The sequence below is a fragment of the Panthera uncia genome, assembly GCF_023721935.1.
Source record: "Panthera uncia isolate 11264 chromosome C1 unlocalized genomic scaffold, Puncia_PCG_1.0 HiC_scaffold_4, whole genome shotgun sequence".
NCBI lineage: Eukaryota > Metazoa > Chordata > Mammalia > Carnivora > Felidae > Panthera > Panthera uncia.
This window is the reverse complement of record NW_026057585.1, coordinates 82,759,949-82,774,600: the sequence shown is the minus strand read 5'-3', so window position 1 is coordinate 82,774,600 and position 14,652 is coordinate 82,759,949. Positions and strand designations below refer to the sequence as shown.

General features: G+C 54.3%; 1 long non-coding RNA gene across 1 annotated transcript; it reads left to right on the top strand.

Moving 5' to 3' along the window:
* Positions 1 to 3,046: 3,046 nt before the first annotated feature.
* On the top strand, positions 3,047 to 4,442 carry LOC125912869 (uncharacterized). Its single transcript, XR_007454857.1, has 2 exons — positions 3,047 to 3,141; positions 3,940 to 4,442. It is a non-coding gene; the product is annotated as an uncharacterized LOC125912869 (long non-coding RNA).
* Positions 4,443 to 14,652: the final 10,210 nt, after the last annotated feature.

The following is a 14,652-nucleotide window of genomic DNA, read 5'->3' as shown; positions in this document are numbered from 1 at the left end:
CACTTGTTAACTTCTCTTGTCCCAGCCCCCTGCCCTGTGCTTCTCAGTTTCCCAGGGCCCTCCCTGCTGGCTGTCCAGGGACCCAACGTTGGCCCTGTGTTTCCCAAGGCTGGTCTTCTCCATGACTCACAGGATGGAACAGGTTACACGTCAGGGAGCCCAGCCCTCCATTTCACAAATGAAGAAACTGAGGTCAGAGAGGGGAAGGGACTTCTCCACGATGCCTATGAGGAATTTCATCTGGGACAGGGAGATCTCCCCAGGACCCTTGAACCAGCACCTGGTTCCAGCACATGGAGAGTAGCCGCCCTTTCCAGACTAGTTCTGCCAATAACTTCAACTGGTTCATTCGCTGATTCATTTGAAAGACAACCACTGATGGCTATCATGTGCCTGGTGATGTTCGAGGCATTTGGGAAATAGGGCAGCATAAGATTAAATGTCTGTTCTCCAGCAGGGGTGGGGGTGCGAACAGAAGAGAAACAATGGGAAAAGTCACGCACGCGTTCATCTTCATCATCGTCAGGGTCACCGTCATCCTCACGACCAGCACTGTTTCCCAGGCCGCTGCGGGAGGGCAGCACAGGATGTCGGGGCCAGGACTGAAGGCTCAGCAGCGGAGGTGACACCCGACACTTAAAGAAGGGACTGTGCTTTCCCTTCGTGGTGGCGGGGAAGTCATCCAAAGCAGACTGAAAGCATGGGCAAGGCAGGGAGGTAAGGCGACACAGAGCACAGCACCAGGGCCCTGTAAACAATCTGGAAGGCCGGAGTATGGAGTCCAGGAGGGGTGTGGCTGGAAGGGGCCGCACAACAACCCCCCCCACCCCCGCCCCCTTCTCACACCACCCTTCTGCTACCAGCTCTACAGCCCTTTCTTGTTTGCCCCGCCCCCACTTCCTGTTTCCTGTCTGGGTGCCAATCAGCGACCACGCTCCCCAGGAGGCGTGAGCATGTGACCCACGTGGCTACCGTGATTGGTGCAGGGGTAGGCACATGGTTCAAGCCAGGCCAATCAGAGCCCTTCTCTGGGGTTTATGACTGGATGTTGGGCGGTGGAAAGGCTCTGTTTCCTCTGGGCCGCTGAAAACCTGGTGCTGCCTTTGGCCATGGCCTCTCTATCTGTCTGGCCATTTGGAAGAAAGGATGAGCGTGGGCTTCTGACCTTGTGTGATGGGCACAGACAAGGGTCTCCTACTCAGGTCCGTCGGAGTGTATGCTTCTAATCACTAACCGCCTGGTTACATCCCTACAGGCGCCCTCCCTGCACCGGCCCTCCCCTGGCGTGGCCAGGCTTTTCCCACCCCAGCTGGCTTGCCTTTCCTGACTCATCTTTAAGCAGAGGCTTTTCTCAACCTCCGCCGGAGCGCTCCGAGGCTCTGCTTTGCTGGGAGAACGGGGCACCCTCACTGCTCGCGATAGTTCTCAGGAAGCCGGGGTTCTTCTCAATCATTTATTAGGCAGACTTTCTCCATCAAAGGGCCTGAAATTCTGAAAACTTTTCCCTCTGTCGCCTGCTGGGAGAGTCGCGGGGTCCTACCCATCTAGTGAGCCCAGGAGAGAAACGAGCACCTGCTGCTCCCAGAAAGAAGCCTGGCGGGTTGATCTAAAATAGGAGAGGGAGGCTGCTTCGGGGCTGCTTGTTTGGGGCTGGTTTTTGGGGGGGGGTGCTGCTCCCCAGGGCGCTGGGCCAGGGCTCAGGGCAGGAGCAGTGGCAGGTCCGGGAGCCGCGATCACTTCCAGTGAGTGGGCAGAGCCCAATGAGACGCTGTTTGGAGGAGGGTGGAAATTTCTGCACTTGGCTGTGTCCCTCGCAGGGTCCTCCCTGCGAGAGGAGGCCTTGGCGACCAAGGTCCAGCTCTCCCCCCACCCCACCAGCCCTGGTCTCTGTGAAGCCCAGGATTTCGTGACACTCACATCTGTCTGAGTGCATGTCTATGCGTGTTCAATTTCCACCCCACTGAAGTCAGCAGCCTCTGCAGGTCTGGCTCCTGGAGCTTTCCAGCTGGAAGGGGTGTTACAAGTCAGGAGCATCAGCCTCAGAGGTGTGGCTTGCTTGCGGCTTTGACATTTCTGGAGTCCCTTGCCTTAGGATATAGCAGCCCAGCTCCTGAGCACAGATTTCAGGTCTGTCACTTGCAGCCCCACTTCTGGCTACAATAAACATTCCCCCAACGAGCTGTAAACCTGTACTGCTCTGCTGGGGGGTGGGTGGGGGGGGGGGCTTTTACACCGTCTGGAATTCACTTCCTCTCTCCCACCTGGTGTGATTCTAAGCATCTGCCAGGCATGGATCAGGTGTCTCCTCCTCCCTGGAACGCTTCCCCTCCACCCCAGGCAGAACTAACTGCTTGGTCTCCTTGTTGAGGCCTCAGCTGGAAGATTCAAGATTTGCTTCTGGGAAAGACTCGCTCACCGGCCCCACCACGGGCATTGCCGACCCGCCCAGAGCCAGACTTCGAACATCACCCTGTTGTACTTTCTTCCCCGCGTCTGGCCCGCATCTGTGCTGCATCATTCTCCTGGCCTTCCTGCCTCCCCGCACCGGACTCAGGCTCCTGGGGGCAGGGCGCTCCCCGCTCACCACTGCACCCCAGGCCCTGCGCAGGACCGCACGTAGTAGGACCTCAGTAAGCCTGGTGGTGGGAGCGGACCTGAGCTGGCCCTTCTCTAATGTCACATGTTTTCTCCCTGGGGACTGACCCTTCTCCCGAGCTGCCTGAACCCTGGCCCCTCCCTCGACTCTCCCCTGCAGCCCGAAGCAGCTCAGAGCCCGCGGGCCTGGCCCCTGGCATGTTTTATAGCTCCTCTCTGGACTCCTAATAGCAGCCACATTTTGCGAGTTTGGAGAAGGAGCGTTAAGGCCAGTCAAGTGGATAAATCACATCTCTTCAATGGGCCAAACGTGGATTTACACAATAGCCTGTGAAAAACGCATCTTCGGGGGCGACCTGGCAGGAAACAGCCTTTCTTCTGAAGGGCTCGTGGCCCCGGGGAGAAACAAGAGGACTTCTGTAGGGGTCTAATTATTGCCTGTTTTGTAGGAGTCTAAGTATTGCCGCTGCTGACGGGCCGGAGGGCCAGCGCGGTCTCCCCTCGCGCTCACGTGCACCCCGCGCCATCTGTCCCCGGGTCTCCCAGGTAAGTGTCCTGCTCCTGGGGGGGGGAGGAGGGCATGGCCAGTGTCCGTCCTGGGGTTCTGCTTCCCGCCCTCCTGCCCACATGCGAACTCAGAGGGCACAGGGTGCATCTGTCCCTGGGAGCCCAGGGCCCGCACACAGCGGGCCCTTGGTCACTGCCAGTCCCCTCTCCTCCCGCAGCTCCAGGAGATGAGCAGGGGGGGCTCCCAGGGGCTCTGAATGCTCACGAGGCTGGGGTGCGGTGGGGAGAGCTAGGGCTGAGGCTGCTGCTCAGTAAGGAGATAAGGGCCCCCGCGCCGTCAGGCTGGAAGGGGACTTGGTGGCCGTCTGGCCAACGCCTGGACTGTCGGATGGGGGAGCGGAGACGGCTAGGGGGAAGGCAGAACGACGCAGGGCTGGCTTCTAGGGGCGCTGTCGATGCCAAGCTCTCTGCGGGGTGGACAGGGCTCACCCACGTGGACACCTGCTGGGGCCCGGGCCCAGCACCTGGCTCCGTGGGTGTCGTCTCCCTCAGGGCTCACATCGGTCCTGTGAGGCAGGCGTGAGCCTGTTTCCCACAGGAGGAAAGCAAGGCCTCAGACAGGGGGAGAGACTTGTCCAGCGTCCCACAGCTAATCCTTCCGCCACACAAAACTGGCCCACTGGGAAAAGACACCCCAACCTCCTGGCATTTGCCCCCGTCAGAGATCCCCTAATCTCACCCACTTCCTGACCCCAGGGCTGGAGGGCAGAGGGAAGGGTGCGGGGACCCGGGACCTTTGTTGGGGTCTGAGATGCATGTCTGGGTTCGGCCCATTAGGAGGCAACGGAGGACCTTTGCGGCACTGCCCTGCCTTGTGCTGTGCCCCCTCCCACCACCACTAATAGACTGAAACAATTAGGTGGAAAGAAGAGACTTATGGCCGTCGTTTGGTGCCTTACTGGTCCCTTGTCCAGATGCAGGCTGCACGGGACTGCACGGGCTTCCCGACGTCCTTGCACAAGGCAGATCTTTCCCAAGACCCAAGGCGGCTCCTGGCTCCCACTGGTGCACCCAACCCTGTCCTTCCTGGTTCACTCCTACAGAACTCACTGCTCCCAGGGGAGGCCTCCCTCCACACTGAGCTCCTCTCCCCCTGCCCCAGACTCCTTGGGGTTCTCGCTTCTGTGCCCTCGAGTTCCTGTTCACTGGGGGCTTCGGGACCTGGGCCAGAAACTCGGGAGCCACGGATTCGGTAGCTGTTACAACTGGTCCTGTCTCTCTGCCTCCACCTTGCACCAACTTCATTAAACTCGCCTGGACCCTAATGGGTCCCCCATCCACTCTTGTCTCTTCTTCTCATCTGTTTCCATGGCAGCCAGGGGGATCCTCCTGAAAGGTGAATCATTAAAGTCCCTTCCCTGCTTAAACTCTCTGGTGGCTTCCCCCCTGCACTTCACGGGCAATCTGACCTCTCATCGCAGAGAGTGGAGTGTGGTCTTTGTAGAGAGTGGAGGACGAATGGGAGATGGTAACTGAAGGGAGTTTAATGGAGGGACGGTCACCGGATCACCAAGGTGGGGACAGGATACAGAGGATACAGGAAACCCGCAGGGGCTGCTGGGCCACCCAGGGAGGGGTGGGGCTACCAACAGTAGGGAGCCTGTCCATCCCAGGCCTGCAGGGGCCAGGGGAAGGAGCAGTTACCAGACCCCCTGAGAGCACGGCAGCCATGGGATAGGGGCCTCCAGAGGAGCTGGGACCACAGGAGACTGCATGCAGCCAAGGCCAACGGGGGCTCGAGGGGAGGGAGCCGGGGAGTGAACACTCCTCCCCCTCCCGCCCTGGGTCTCCTCTGCTGCCTCCAGGACCCAACAGAAGCCAGGGCCCAGGGAGGCACAGGGCCCTGTCCTTGCACCTCTGCAGGGAGCAGGGGAGGTGGTGAGGCGGGTCTGGAGGGCACACAGGACCCAGCACACATGGCCCCCGAGGCTCAACCAGATCTGCCCCTGCCCGCCCCCCAGACCCTGTCTCGTGCCCTTTGCTCCCGACTCACTCTGTTTCCACCACACTGGCCCTTGTCCATTTCTCATTCCTGCCTCACGGCCTTTGCACTTGCTCTTTCCTCTCTCTGGGAGGCTTTTCTCCATCATCTCATGGCAGTGATGTGTCTGCACTAATGTCACCTCCTCCTAGGGACTCTCCGGTCACACAACCCACTTTGCCCCCATGTCCCACCATCACTAGTGCCTCGTGCCCCTGCTTTCTTTGCATCAGAGCAGGTATGACCACCCAGCATCTGCTGCTGGACTTCTCTGTCGAGCTGGACCACTGACGCCAAGAGACCCAGGCCAGGTCTCTCTTGTTCCCTGCCATATCCTTAGCACCAAGGGCAGCATCTGCATACGTTAGGTGGTTAACAGATGCTTGCCGAATGACTGTCTAACCACCAGGCACGAGAAGGTAGTGGGTACGAGCGCAAGCTTTGCAGTGACATGATCTGTGTTTGAGGCCCAGCTCCACCACTTTCAGAGCTGCGTGACCTTGGTCAAGCCTCTCCGTGCCTCAGTTTTCTCACCTGTTAAGTGGGAATGAGAAGACCACTTCCGGTTGCTGAGTAGACACCGAACGCTGCCCGGCCTGGCTATTTACATGGTGCGTGAGGATTTGCTCTTGTCCTTGTTGTTCTGGATTTCGGCACCTGAGCTGCTGCCTGGGTCCGGCTCCTGAGATCCCAGCCCCTCCAGCCCCTCCTCCTAGCCCCCAGATACCTCCAAGCTATGCAGGATTTCCTCCTGGCTCTGGCCTCCCTCCCAGCCTCACACAGAGGCTTCCTGCCTCCCTTCCTGAGAGGCAGCTGGGGGCTTCAGCTCCTCAGACAAGCCCTGCTTCCCCCACCTCTGGAGAGGATGTCCCTGCTGTTCCTCCTGCCCCCGCACCACCCCCTCTGCTTAACTCCTTGCACCCCCCCAGTCTCTGATCAGATGTCACCATGTCACCTCCTTAACAGAGACTGTCTGACCTAACAAAGACTCCTTGACCTTATCTGGGACCAGCTCAAACCTTGTGACCCACCTCTGCATGCTGCCCTTCTCCTCAGCCCTCTTGCCCTCGGAAATGAACTTTGTCATTAGCTGCTAATGTTTTACGCACCTGCCAAGACACCTACTCTGAGCTCAGGCTCTCTTGTGCTAGCGGTCACGGGTCTTTGGGCAGCTGCTACCTGAGCCGGGCCTGGCCCCTGTCTGGTCACTGGCTTGACATCTGACCCTAGGTCCCCTGGAGCCTTTCACCAAAGGCTCATTTAATCACCTTCCCCCTTCCCCCCTTCCCTCTCTCCCTCCCTCCCTCTCTCCCTCCTTTCCTCTCAGCCCCAAATCAGTCGCTGAGCTGATCCTTCATTTTAGGCCCTACGCAGGGTCCCGCAGGGCCCAGGGGGTTCTCAGATGCTGCTCCTGACCCTAGGCTCTCAACCTCCTGGGAAGGACACCCCTTGTGGGGCGATGAGTGCGTTTGAGAGGGAAGAGCAGTCTGCGGTGGGTGGTCAGGGAAGGCTTTTGTCTCAGAGCTGCTGCGTTTGTAAGATACATAAGATCTTCCCGGGGCAAGTTGAGGGAACAGCATTCCGGGCACAGGCAGCAGCATGTGGGGGAGAGTCCAGAACATTCTTGTGACAGGAGCAGCAGACAGGTGGAGGGAGGGGGCAATAGGTGAAGCGGATGGTGCGTGCCCAAACACTTGTCCCCGCCCCACGAGCGCCCTTCGCTGTGGGGTGTTGCTGCTCCCTGGTCGGGAGGCCAGGTCTGTCTGGTCCGTCCACCTTGAGTCTAGCCTAGCCTGGCGACTTGCTTTGGCTAAGATGACAGGGGAAACTTAACACAGGCAGAGACCTGGAGAGTGCTGTGCGAGCAGCCAGCCCTTCCCTGCTTCCGGGAGATCTGAGATCGGCATAACGGGACAGGCTCAGGCTGGCTTTCTGGAGGATGTGAGACTATGTAGACAGATGGCCCAGCCATCTCAGCAGTTCCGCTTGGGGCCCATGCAGGGGACCGGGGCCACGCAAAACCATCCAGCTCCAGCCAAGCCAGCCTGGCCTGGAAGAACTGCCTTGCAGACAAGAGAGCCATTGGAAATATACATGTTTGTGTTTGAAGCTCTAAGTTTCAGGGTGGTTTGTTACACAGCAAAAGCTAACTGGTACATGCGAGAGGGAGTCAGCTTGGGGAGGGAGATACCTTCTGTGCTCGGTCGGGGGGTCTGGACTTCATTATAGAGACCCTGTTGGAGACTCTGGAACGTGCTGGTTTGTGTTCAAAACCCAGCTCTGCTATTTACCATCTGTGGGGCCCTGGGCGGGTCATTTCACCTGTCTGTGCCTCAGTTTTCTCATCTGCTAAATGGGAAAAATGAACAATGACTGGAACATGGTAAGTACTGAAGAACTGTTGGCTGATTTTTGTGGTTGCTGACTGCTGTGTCTGCGGACTCTGGGGTTCCGGCCCATGTCACCTGACGCCCAGGACTGGATGAGACGCTGATGTGATCTTCAACCGTTTGAAGTATATTGTTGCCAGGCCATTCCGCGAGTCTCACAGAATGTCTGCTCTTGAGCCCGTAGCCAGCTCCGGCCCATCCAGATGTTCTTCCAGGGCTGAGTCTTCTCTGTCTCTTGTAGCTGAGACTCACCTGGTTTTCCAATCAATATGTGCAGCACGCACAGGGCTCCGGGGAGAGCGTAATTCCACACGCACATGAGGCAAGAGCCATAGTGTTATGTTGCTTCTCTAAATACCTGGAAGCCTTCGGGTAATGCTGTGTTTAAGTGGAGCATCAGAGAAATTAGCGATGACATCGGCTTTTCCTCGACAGGCTACTTGGCTTTATGAGAAGTTAGTAAAGCGATGAGCTAACTCCAGTTACGGGGGCCGCCTAGTCTGCTCTCAGACAGAGGCATGGGCAGCCTTCGCCTCTGCTCCCCCAAGTCTCAGAGCATGGGGATCCCAAGGGTGGTGGCACTAAGAAAGGACACTTGGAGGTCAGTGAAACCAAAGGGGTGGGGGGGGGTGACGTAGGAATCAGGGGGAGATGATTATCTCATCTCCTCCTTACAACTCAGTGACGAGGAGAACTGTTATCATGCCCCCCATTTTACAGATCAAGAAACCAAGGCTCAGAAAAGTGCCACCGCTTACCCAAGGTCACTAGGCCAGCAGGTGATCACGGCAGCACTGCTGACCAGGACAGACTGGTCCAGGCCTGTGCTATGCCCTTTCCTGCCCGTGATCTGGTGTAACTGTCACTATAGTCCTATAAGGCAGCTGTTACAACTCTCTGTAAATGGGGAAACTGAGGCTCATGGTCACAGAGCTCGGGAAGACTCAGGCTTTGAGCTTACGTGTCTCTGACCCCAAAGTCCACATAAGAAATGTTCCCCACGTGTCTCTATTCTTCCTTAAAGTCGTTTGGGAGAACGGCGTGCCTGCTTTGGCAACGAGATTACAGCCTCATTCCTTGGAGGCCTAGAGCATCTGGGCTGATGAGTACACGGGGCCTGGGAGAGTGGAGCGTGTCCTGGTCTAGTTTCCCAGAGCGGGAGCCTGAATGGGAATTCGCAGCCGACACCTCGGTGCTCTTAAATGGTGTGCATTTTCCGGAATTGCCAGTGTGTGGAGACATCCTGAGGCACCATGTTGAGTCATGGCTCTGGTGATAAAAATAATATAAATAACGGCAGCAGCAGCAGCAGCGACAGTCACAGCTACTTTGCCGAGTACTTGCTCTGAGAGGACGGACGTCACGGAGCACGGGTGTGCTTTCTCCCTGGGAAAGTGGCAGCGTTTTCCGAGCACTCTGGAGTGGGGGACAGTGCTGCTCCCCGTGTGAGAGTTACCAGCCATCTGACCCGTGGAAAAGTGGAGCCTATGCATAAACCATTTGGGGCACGGGGGGCAGGAAGCCCTGGGTGCAGAGGAGAGGGAGGCCATGGAGCAGCCCTAGCCAGGGAGGGTTCGCAGGCAGGGTGCTGGAGGTGAGAGAGTGGCACGGAGAGGCATAGGGATTTGCAGAGTGCCTGCTTGCTTACGGCTGGGGTGTGAGGCAACTGCCTGAGGCTGGGCAAACACAGCCCAAAGGAACTGAGGCCCGATCCTGAAACTCAAACAGCTCCTGCTCCCACCAGACTGGAATCCAGGTCAAGCAGGGGCACTGGATAATGTATTCAGAAGGATCTTGCTTCAGGAGTGGGGAACTGGCCTCAGACAACATGCTGTTCTGTTCACGCTTCGCCAAGTTTAAAAGCAAGACTTGAAAGGCATGTGTCCGTGTTACTTAACGGTGTCCCAGAACGATGTTTAAGAGTATTTCTAAGAATACAAAACACCGAGTGCCCCAAAGGACAAATGCACAATGACTAGCACTTGATAAAAAATTTCCAGGCAAGCCAAGAAGCAGAAAAGTAAGACTCAGAGTGAATGTAAAAACCAATCAATCAAAACTGACTTAGAACTGACACAAATGACATAATTAGCAGACAGGAACGGTAAAACCAGTTATTATAACATCATTTCATACATTCGGAAATTCAAGAGAAAGACTGGAAACGGTAAGTAGAGCCATGGTAGATACACAAAAGACCAAGACTGAACTTGCAGTTCGTTTTTGAAAATCACAGTGTGTGGGATGAAAACTACACCTGGTTGTAATGGCAGGTGAGACCCCGCCGAAAAAGAGATTGGCTGACTTGACATAGAAATGCAAATTATCAGAAATAAAACACACAGAGGAAAAGAATAATATAAGAAATGAACAATCATCAGTGCGCTGGGGGATGGCCTCCAGCTGTCTATTACATACGTAATTGAGCGGGTCAGAAATATGCTTGAAGAAATAATGACCAATTTCCCCCCAAACCTGTTGGCTGCTATTAATCTAGAGATCCAAGAAACTCAACAAACTTTAAGAAAAAAAAAATGAAGAAAATTCTGCCAAGGTGTATCATAATAAAATGTCTCCAAACCAGTGATAAAGAGAAAATCTTAAAAGTAACCAGAGGAAAAAGACCTGTTCCTTACGAAACGGCAAAAATAAGGAGGATAGCAGACTTCTCATGGAAAATGATGTAGGCCAGTGATGGCGGCACGATATCTTAGAAGCACTAAAAGGAAAAAAAATAACGAAACAGTCATTCTGGAATTCTATAGATAGGGGAAATATTTTTCACAAATAAAGGCAAAAAATGTTTTCAGATATAGAGGCTGAAAGAATTCATCACCAGGTGCTATATACTCTACAAGAAATCTTTCAGGCAGGCAGAAGAAAAATGGTAACAGACAGAAATAGGAATCTGGGCATCTAGGGAGAAAGCTCTGAAAAGTATAACTATGGAGGTAAAAAGAAAAGACTTTTTTTCTCATTATTTAAAACATAATTGACTGGTCACGGGGCGCCCGAGTGGCTCAGTCGGCTAGGTGTCTGACTTCGGTTCAGGTCATGATCTCGCAGTTCATGAGTTCGAGCCCAGCATTGGGCTCTGTGCTGACAGCTCAGAGCCTGGAGCCTGTTTCGGATTCTGTGTCTCCCTCTCTCTCTGCCCCTTCCCTGCTCATGCTCTCTCTCTCTCTCTCTGAAAAATAACATAAACATTAAAAAAACAAAAAGGATAACTGGTCACGATTTATTATGTGGAAGTAAATGTGTAACCACTTTGGCACAAAGACTGGGAGGGGCTGTTGTAAGATTCTTACACTGAATGTGAAGTTGTTTAATGTCACTTGCAAGTAAGCGGGCCAAGGTAGGTGAAAAACAGATACTATCCATCCTAAGGCAAAGACCAAAATAACAAAATGAAGAACTATAATTCAGAAGCCAACAAAGGGAATAAAATCAAATCATAAAAATTACCCACTTAATCCAAAAGAAGGCAGGAAAGGAGGGAGACAGGAACAAAGAACAGATGGGAGAAACAGAAAATAAAAAGCAAGGTGGCAGAGTGAAACCCAACCGTGTCAGTAATCACATTACATATATTTAATTAAAAGGCAGAGATTGTCATATGGGATACACAAGCAAGACCCAGCTACGAGCAGCCTGTGCAAAACACATTTTCAGTATAAAGACAGCAATAGGTTAAAAGTAAGGGCTGGAAAATTATATACCATGTAACACTAATCAGAAGAGAGCTGGAGCTGGGGAGAACAAGCAGCGGACCCGGTGCAAACAATATTACCAGGGATAAAGTGGGTCATTTCCGAATGATACAGATGTCAATTCATCGAGAGGATGTACCCATCATTACTGTTTATGAGTATAATAACAGGGCTTCAAAATGCATGAGGGGAAAGTTACAAAGCCGCAAAGATAAATAAACAAATCTCCACCGGAAAGTGATCACGACACCCCTCTCTCAGCGACTGAGAGCACAAATAGGCAGAAAATTAGTAAGGATAAAGAAGGCTTGAACAGAGCCATCAACAAACTTCACCTAATTGGCACGTATAGAACATTCTACCCTGCAACAGCATAGTGCCCATCCTTTTCAAGGGCACGCGGAACATTCAGCAAGACATGATATTCTGGGTTGTAAAAATCAAGTTGCAAAAATTTGAAAAAGTTACAAGTCGTACTTGGAATGTTCTCTGACCACAGTGGAATGCAATTAGACACCCGCAAGACAAGATGTCTAGAAAATACCCTAGTATTTGGAAACTAAGTGCCACATTTCTAAATAAATGATACAAAGGAGAAATCCAAAGGGAAAGTAGAAAGTATCTTGAAGTGAATGAAAACGAAAACGCGACCTTATACAAATTTGTGAGATGCTGCTAAAAACAGAAATTAAAGGGAAATTGTACACAAGTGTTCAGAGTGGTCTTGTCAAGTTCCAAACCGGAGGCTAAATGTCCATCAACAGGGTCATCGGTGGCGAAAGGGAAAAGTACTCGTACTTAAAAAAGAACAAATTATTGATACATGTGACGACAGGAATAAAATTTCCAAATAATTATGCTGAGTGAAAGAAGCCAGACAAAAAGATTCCATATGGCCTGGTTCCATTTACATGAAGTTCTAGAAAATGCAAATTGACCTGGAGTGATAGGAAGCAGATCGGGTGGTTGTCTGGGGACCGAGCGGGGTGAGCACGGGCTGTAGGTCAGGATAACCAAGGGGCACAAGGAAACTTCTGGGGGTGAAGGCTATGTTTATCGTTCTGATTGTGGTGTTGGTTTCACAGATATGTCAAAACTTATCCAACGGTACACTTACATATGTGGGGTGTATCGAGTGTTAATTATACCTCAAGAAATCTGTTAAAAGGATCTTAGCGATTGTATTATTTTGTCTCTGGCCTAATACTAAGAACTTTTACACTTTTCTGGGTTTTTTTTTTTAAGTTTGTTTATTTATTTTGAGAGAGAGGGTGCGAGCATGAGCCGGGGAGGGGCAGAGAGAGAGGGAGAGAGAGAAACGCGAGCAGGCTGTGCGCGGTCAGAGCAGAGCCCGACGCAGAGCTTGAACCCACAAACTGTGCAATCATGACCTGAGCCAAAGCCAAGAGTTGGACGCTTAACTGAATGAGCCACCCCCTGGTTGTTTTTTTTTTTTCCTAAATAAAATATGAGGAGGATTTCATCATTACTCCCATTTTATGAATAAGCCCACTTAAGCAGAGCGAAGTGGCCAGCGTCGTGCCACATGGTGGGAGGGGACAGAGCTAGCACCCTGTCCCAAGTCAGTTTTGCTCCAGAAACTTCTGAGGCCACTAAGATCCGGGATGCAGGTTCCATCTCTATCCTGTGAGTCACAGTGACGTTTGCACTTGGCAAGCGAAGATTTCCCAGAAGACGTTGCTGGTGGGGACAAGCTACGGCTCAGTGTCCCTGGAGGTGATGGCTGAGACCCCTCCCTGTGTGGAAGGGTTCCCTCCCTTCCCAGGTGTGAAACCCTTCCCTCTGAGTGGAAGGTGAAGAGACACGGTAGCAGGTGCCAATGTCACGTGGTCCTCGCTCCTCCACACGGAGCAGGGAGACCTTTCACAGGGAGCTTAAGGCTGGGCAGGGCCTCAGAGCCACCTCTTGGCCCGGTTCTGCCTCTCCAAAACCCGTGCCCTTCCCGCACCCCTGTATCGCCCCAGCCTCACCTCACCGTGTGACCCCTCCTGCAAGCCCGCTGCTCCTCCGAGCCTCCTTTTCGATCCTGAGCTTTTCTGGCCCAGAATTCTGAAGTAAAGGAGGCCCCTCCATCGGAAAGGCGAGGGGCAAGGTGCTTCCAGACGAAGGCACTGGCACTCAGTTCCTGTCAAGGTCAGACCTTCTGCAAACGCTTTAATTTCTTTGGGGCTCAGGTTTCTCATCTGTACAATGGGCCTAAGCACAGCAACCTGGGGTGGTTCTTAGGAGGCTCAGAGCTCCATGCAAATTACACTTCAATCCCTTGCCTTGGCGGGGGCCTCCTCTTTACAGACCAGATGATTCTGGGACCTCCCTCCTCTCTCCCCACCCCCGCTGAAACTTTCCTTAAGAGCTACAGAAGGAAATTTCTGTATCCCGGGGCTTTGGGGCTGGAAACACAGGCAGATGGCACCGGAATTAGCAGCCCAGCAGACGCAGAAGGTTCCAAACACAGGCGGCTCAGAACAGCCCAGAACTTCTTCCCTCCCCAGCCAAGTGTGGGGAGCAGCGCGGGCAGCCCTCCCCGGGTAACCGCCCCTCCCTTCCTGCCCTCTGACCCCTGTATCACATCAGCCAGAGGCAGAGAGAGGGCTCGGCGCCCAGGGGTCTCGGGAAGAGGACCCAAGTGACGGGAGTCCTCCACGGCCACCGCAGAGGGCCGGGGACAGTTGCTGCTGACTGGGTCACACTCCTCTTTCACAGAGCACGTGGGATCGGGCATCCAGGGGGGGCCGGGTGGCACCTGGGGAATGTGGGTGGAGATGATGCGGTCCCCACTGGGCTCAACTGCTTAATGACCCGGTGACCTTCCCCTCACTCACTGCCCTTCCCTGGGGAGCCTGGAAGCCCAGTGTATCGATGACGTCAGCACAGATGAAGGGGCCTGGATGCCCCTGTCACTGCTGGGAAGAAGCAGCTCCCCAGGGGAGCTCCCCTGCTTGGACTTCACGTGGGAGAGAAATCAGCTCTTCCTGGGTGAAGTGATGGGGACTCGGGACTGTGTGTCACAGCACCTCACCCATCCCGACGGATACAACCCAGCCCGCGCCCCATCTGAACCCTTCACCCGGCAGGCACTCACTCGTAGGCTCCTGGGGGCGCCGGGCTGGGCGCCGAGCACCAGGACGCAGCCGGGCTGGGCGCCGAGCACCAGGACGCAGCCGTGAACGAGACCCCCAGGGCCCCTGCCCTCAGGGAGCTCTTGGCTGCTACTGGGGAAACGGCCAAACAACACGAGTAAGGGAGAAGCACAAAATATTACAAAGGAGAGAACCAGGGCGGGAAGACAGCAATGCCGGCTGGGGGGGCTGGGGGGGGGGGCCCCGGGGGGGGGGGTGGGGGGGGGAGCAGTGGGGCGGGAGAGGCTCCCTGCAGAGACAACAGCAGG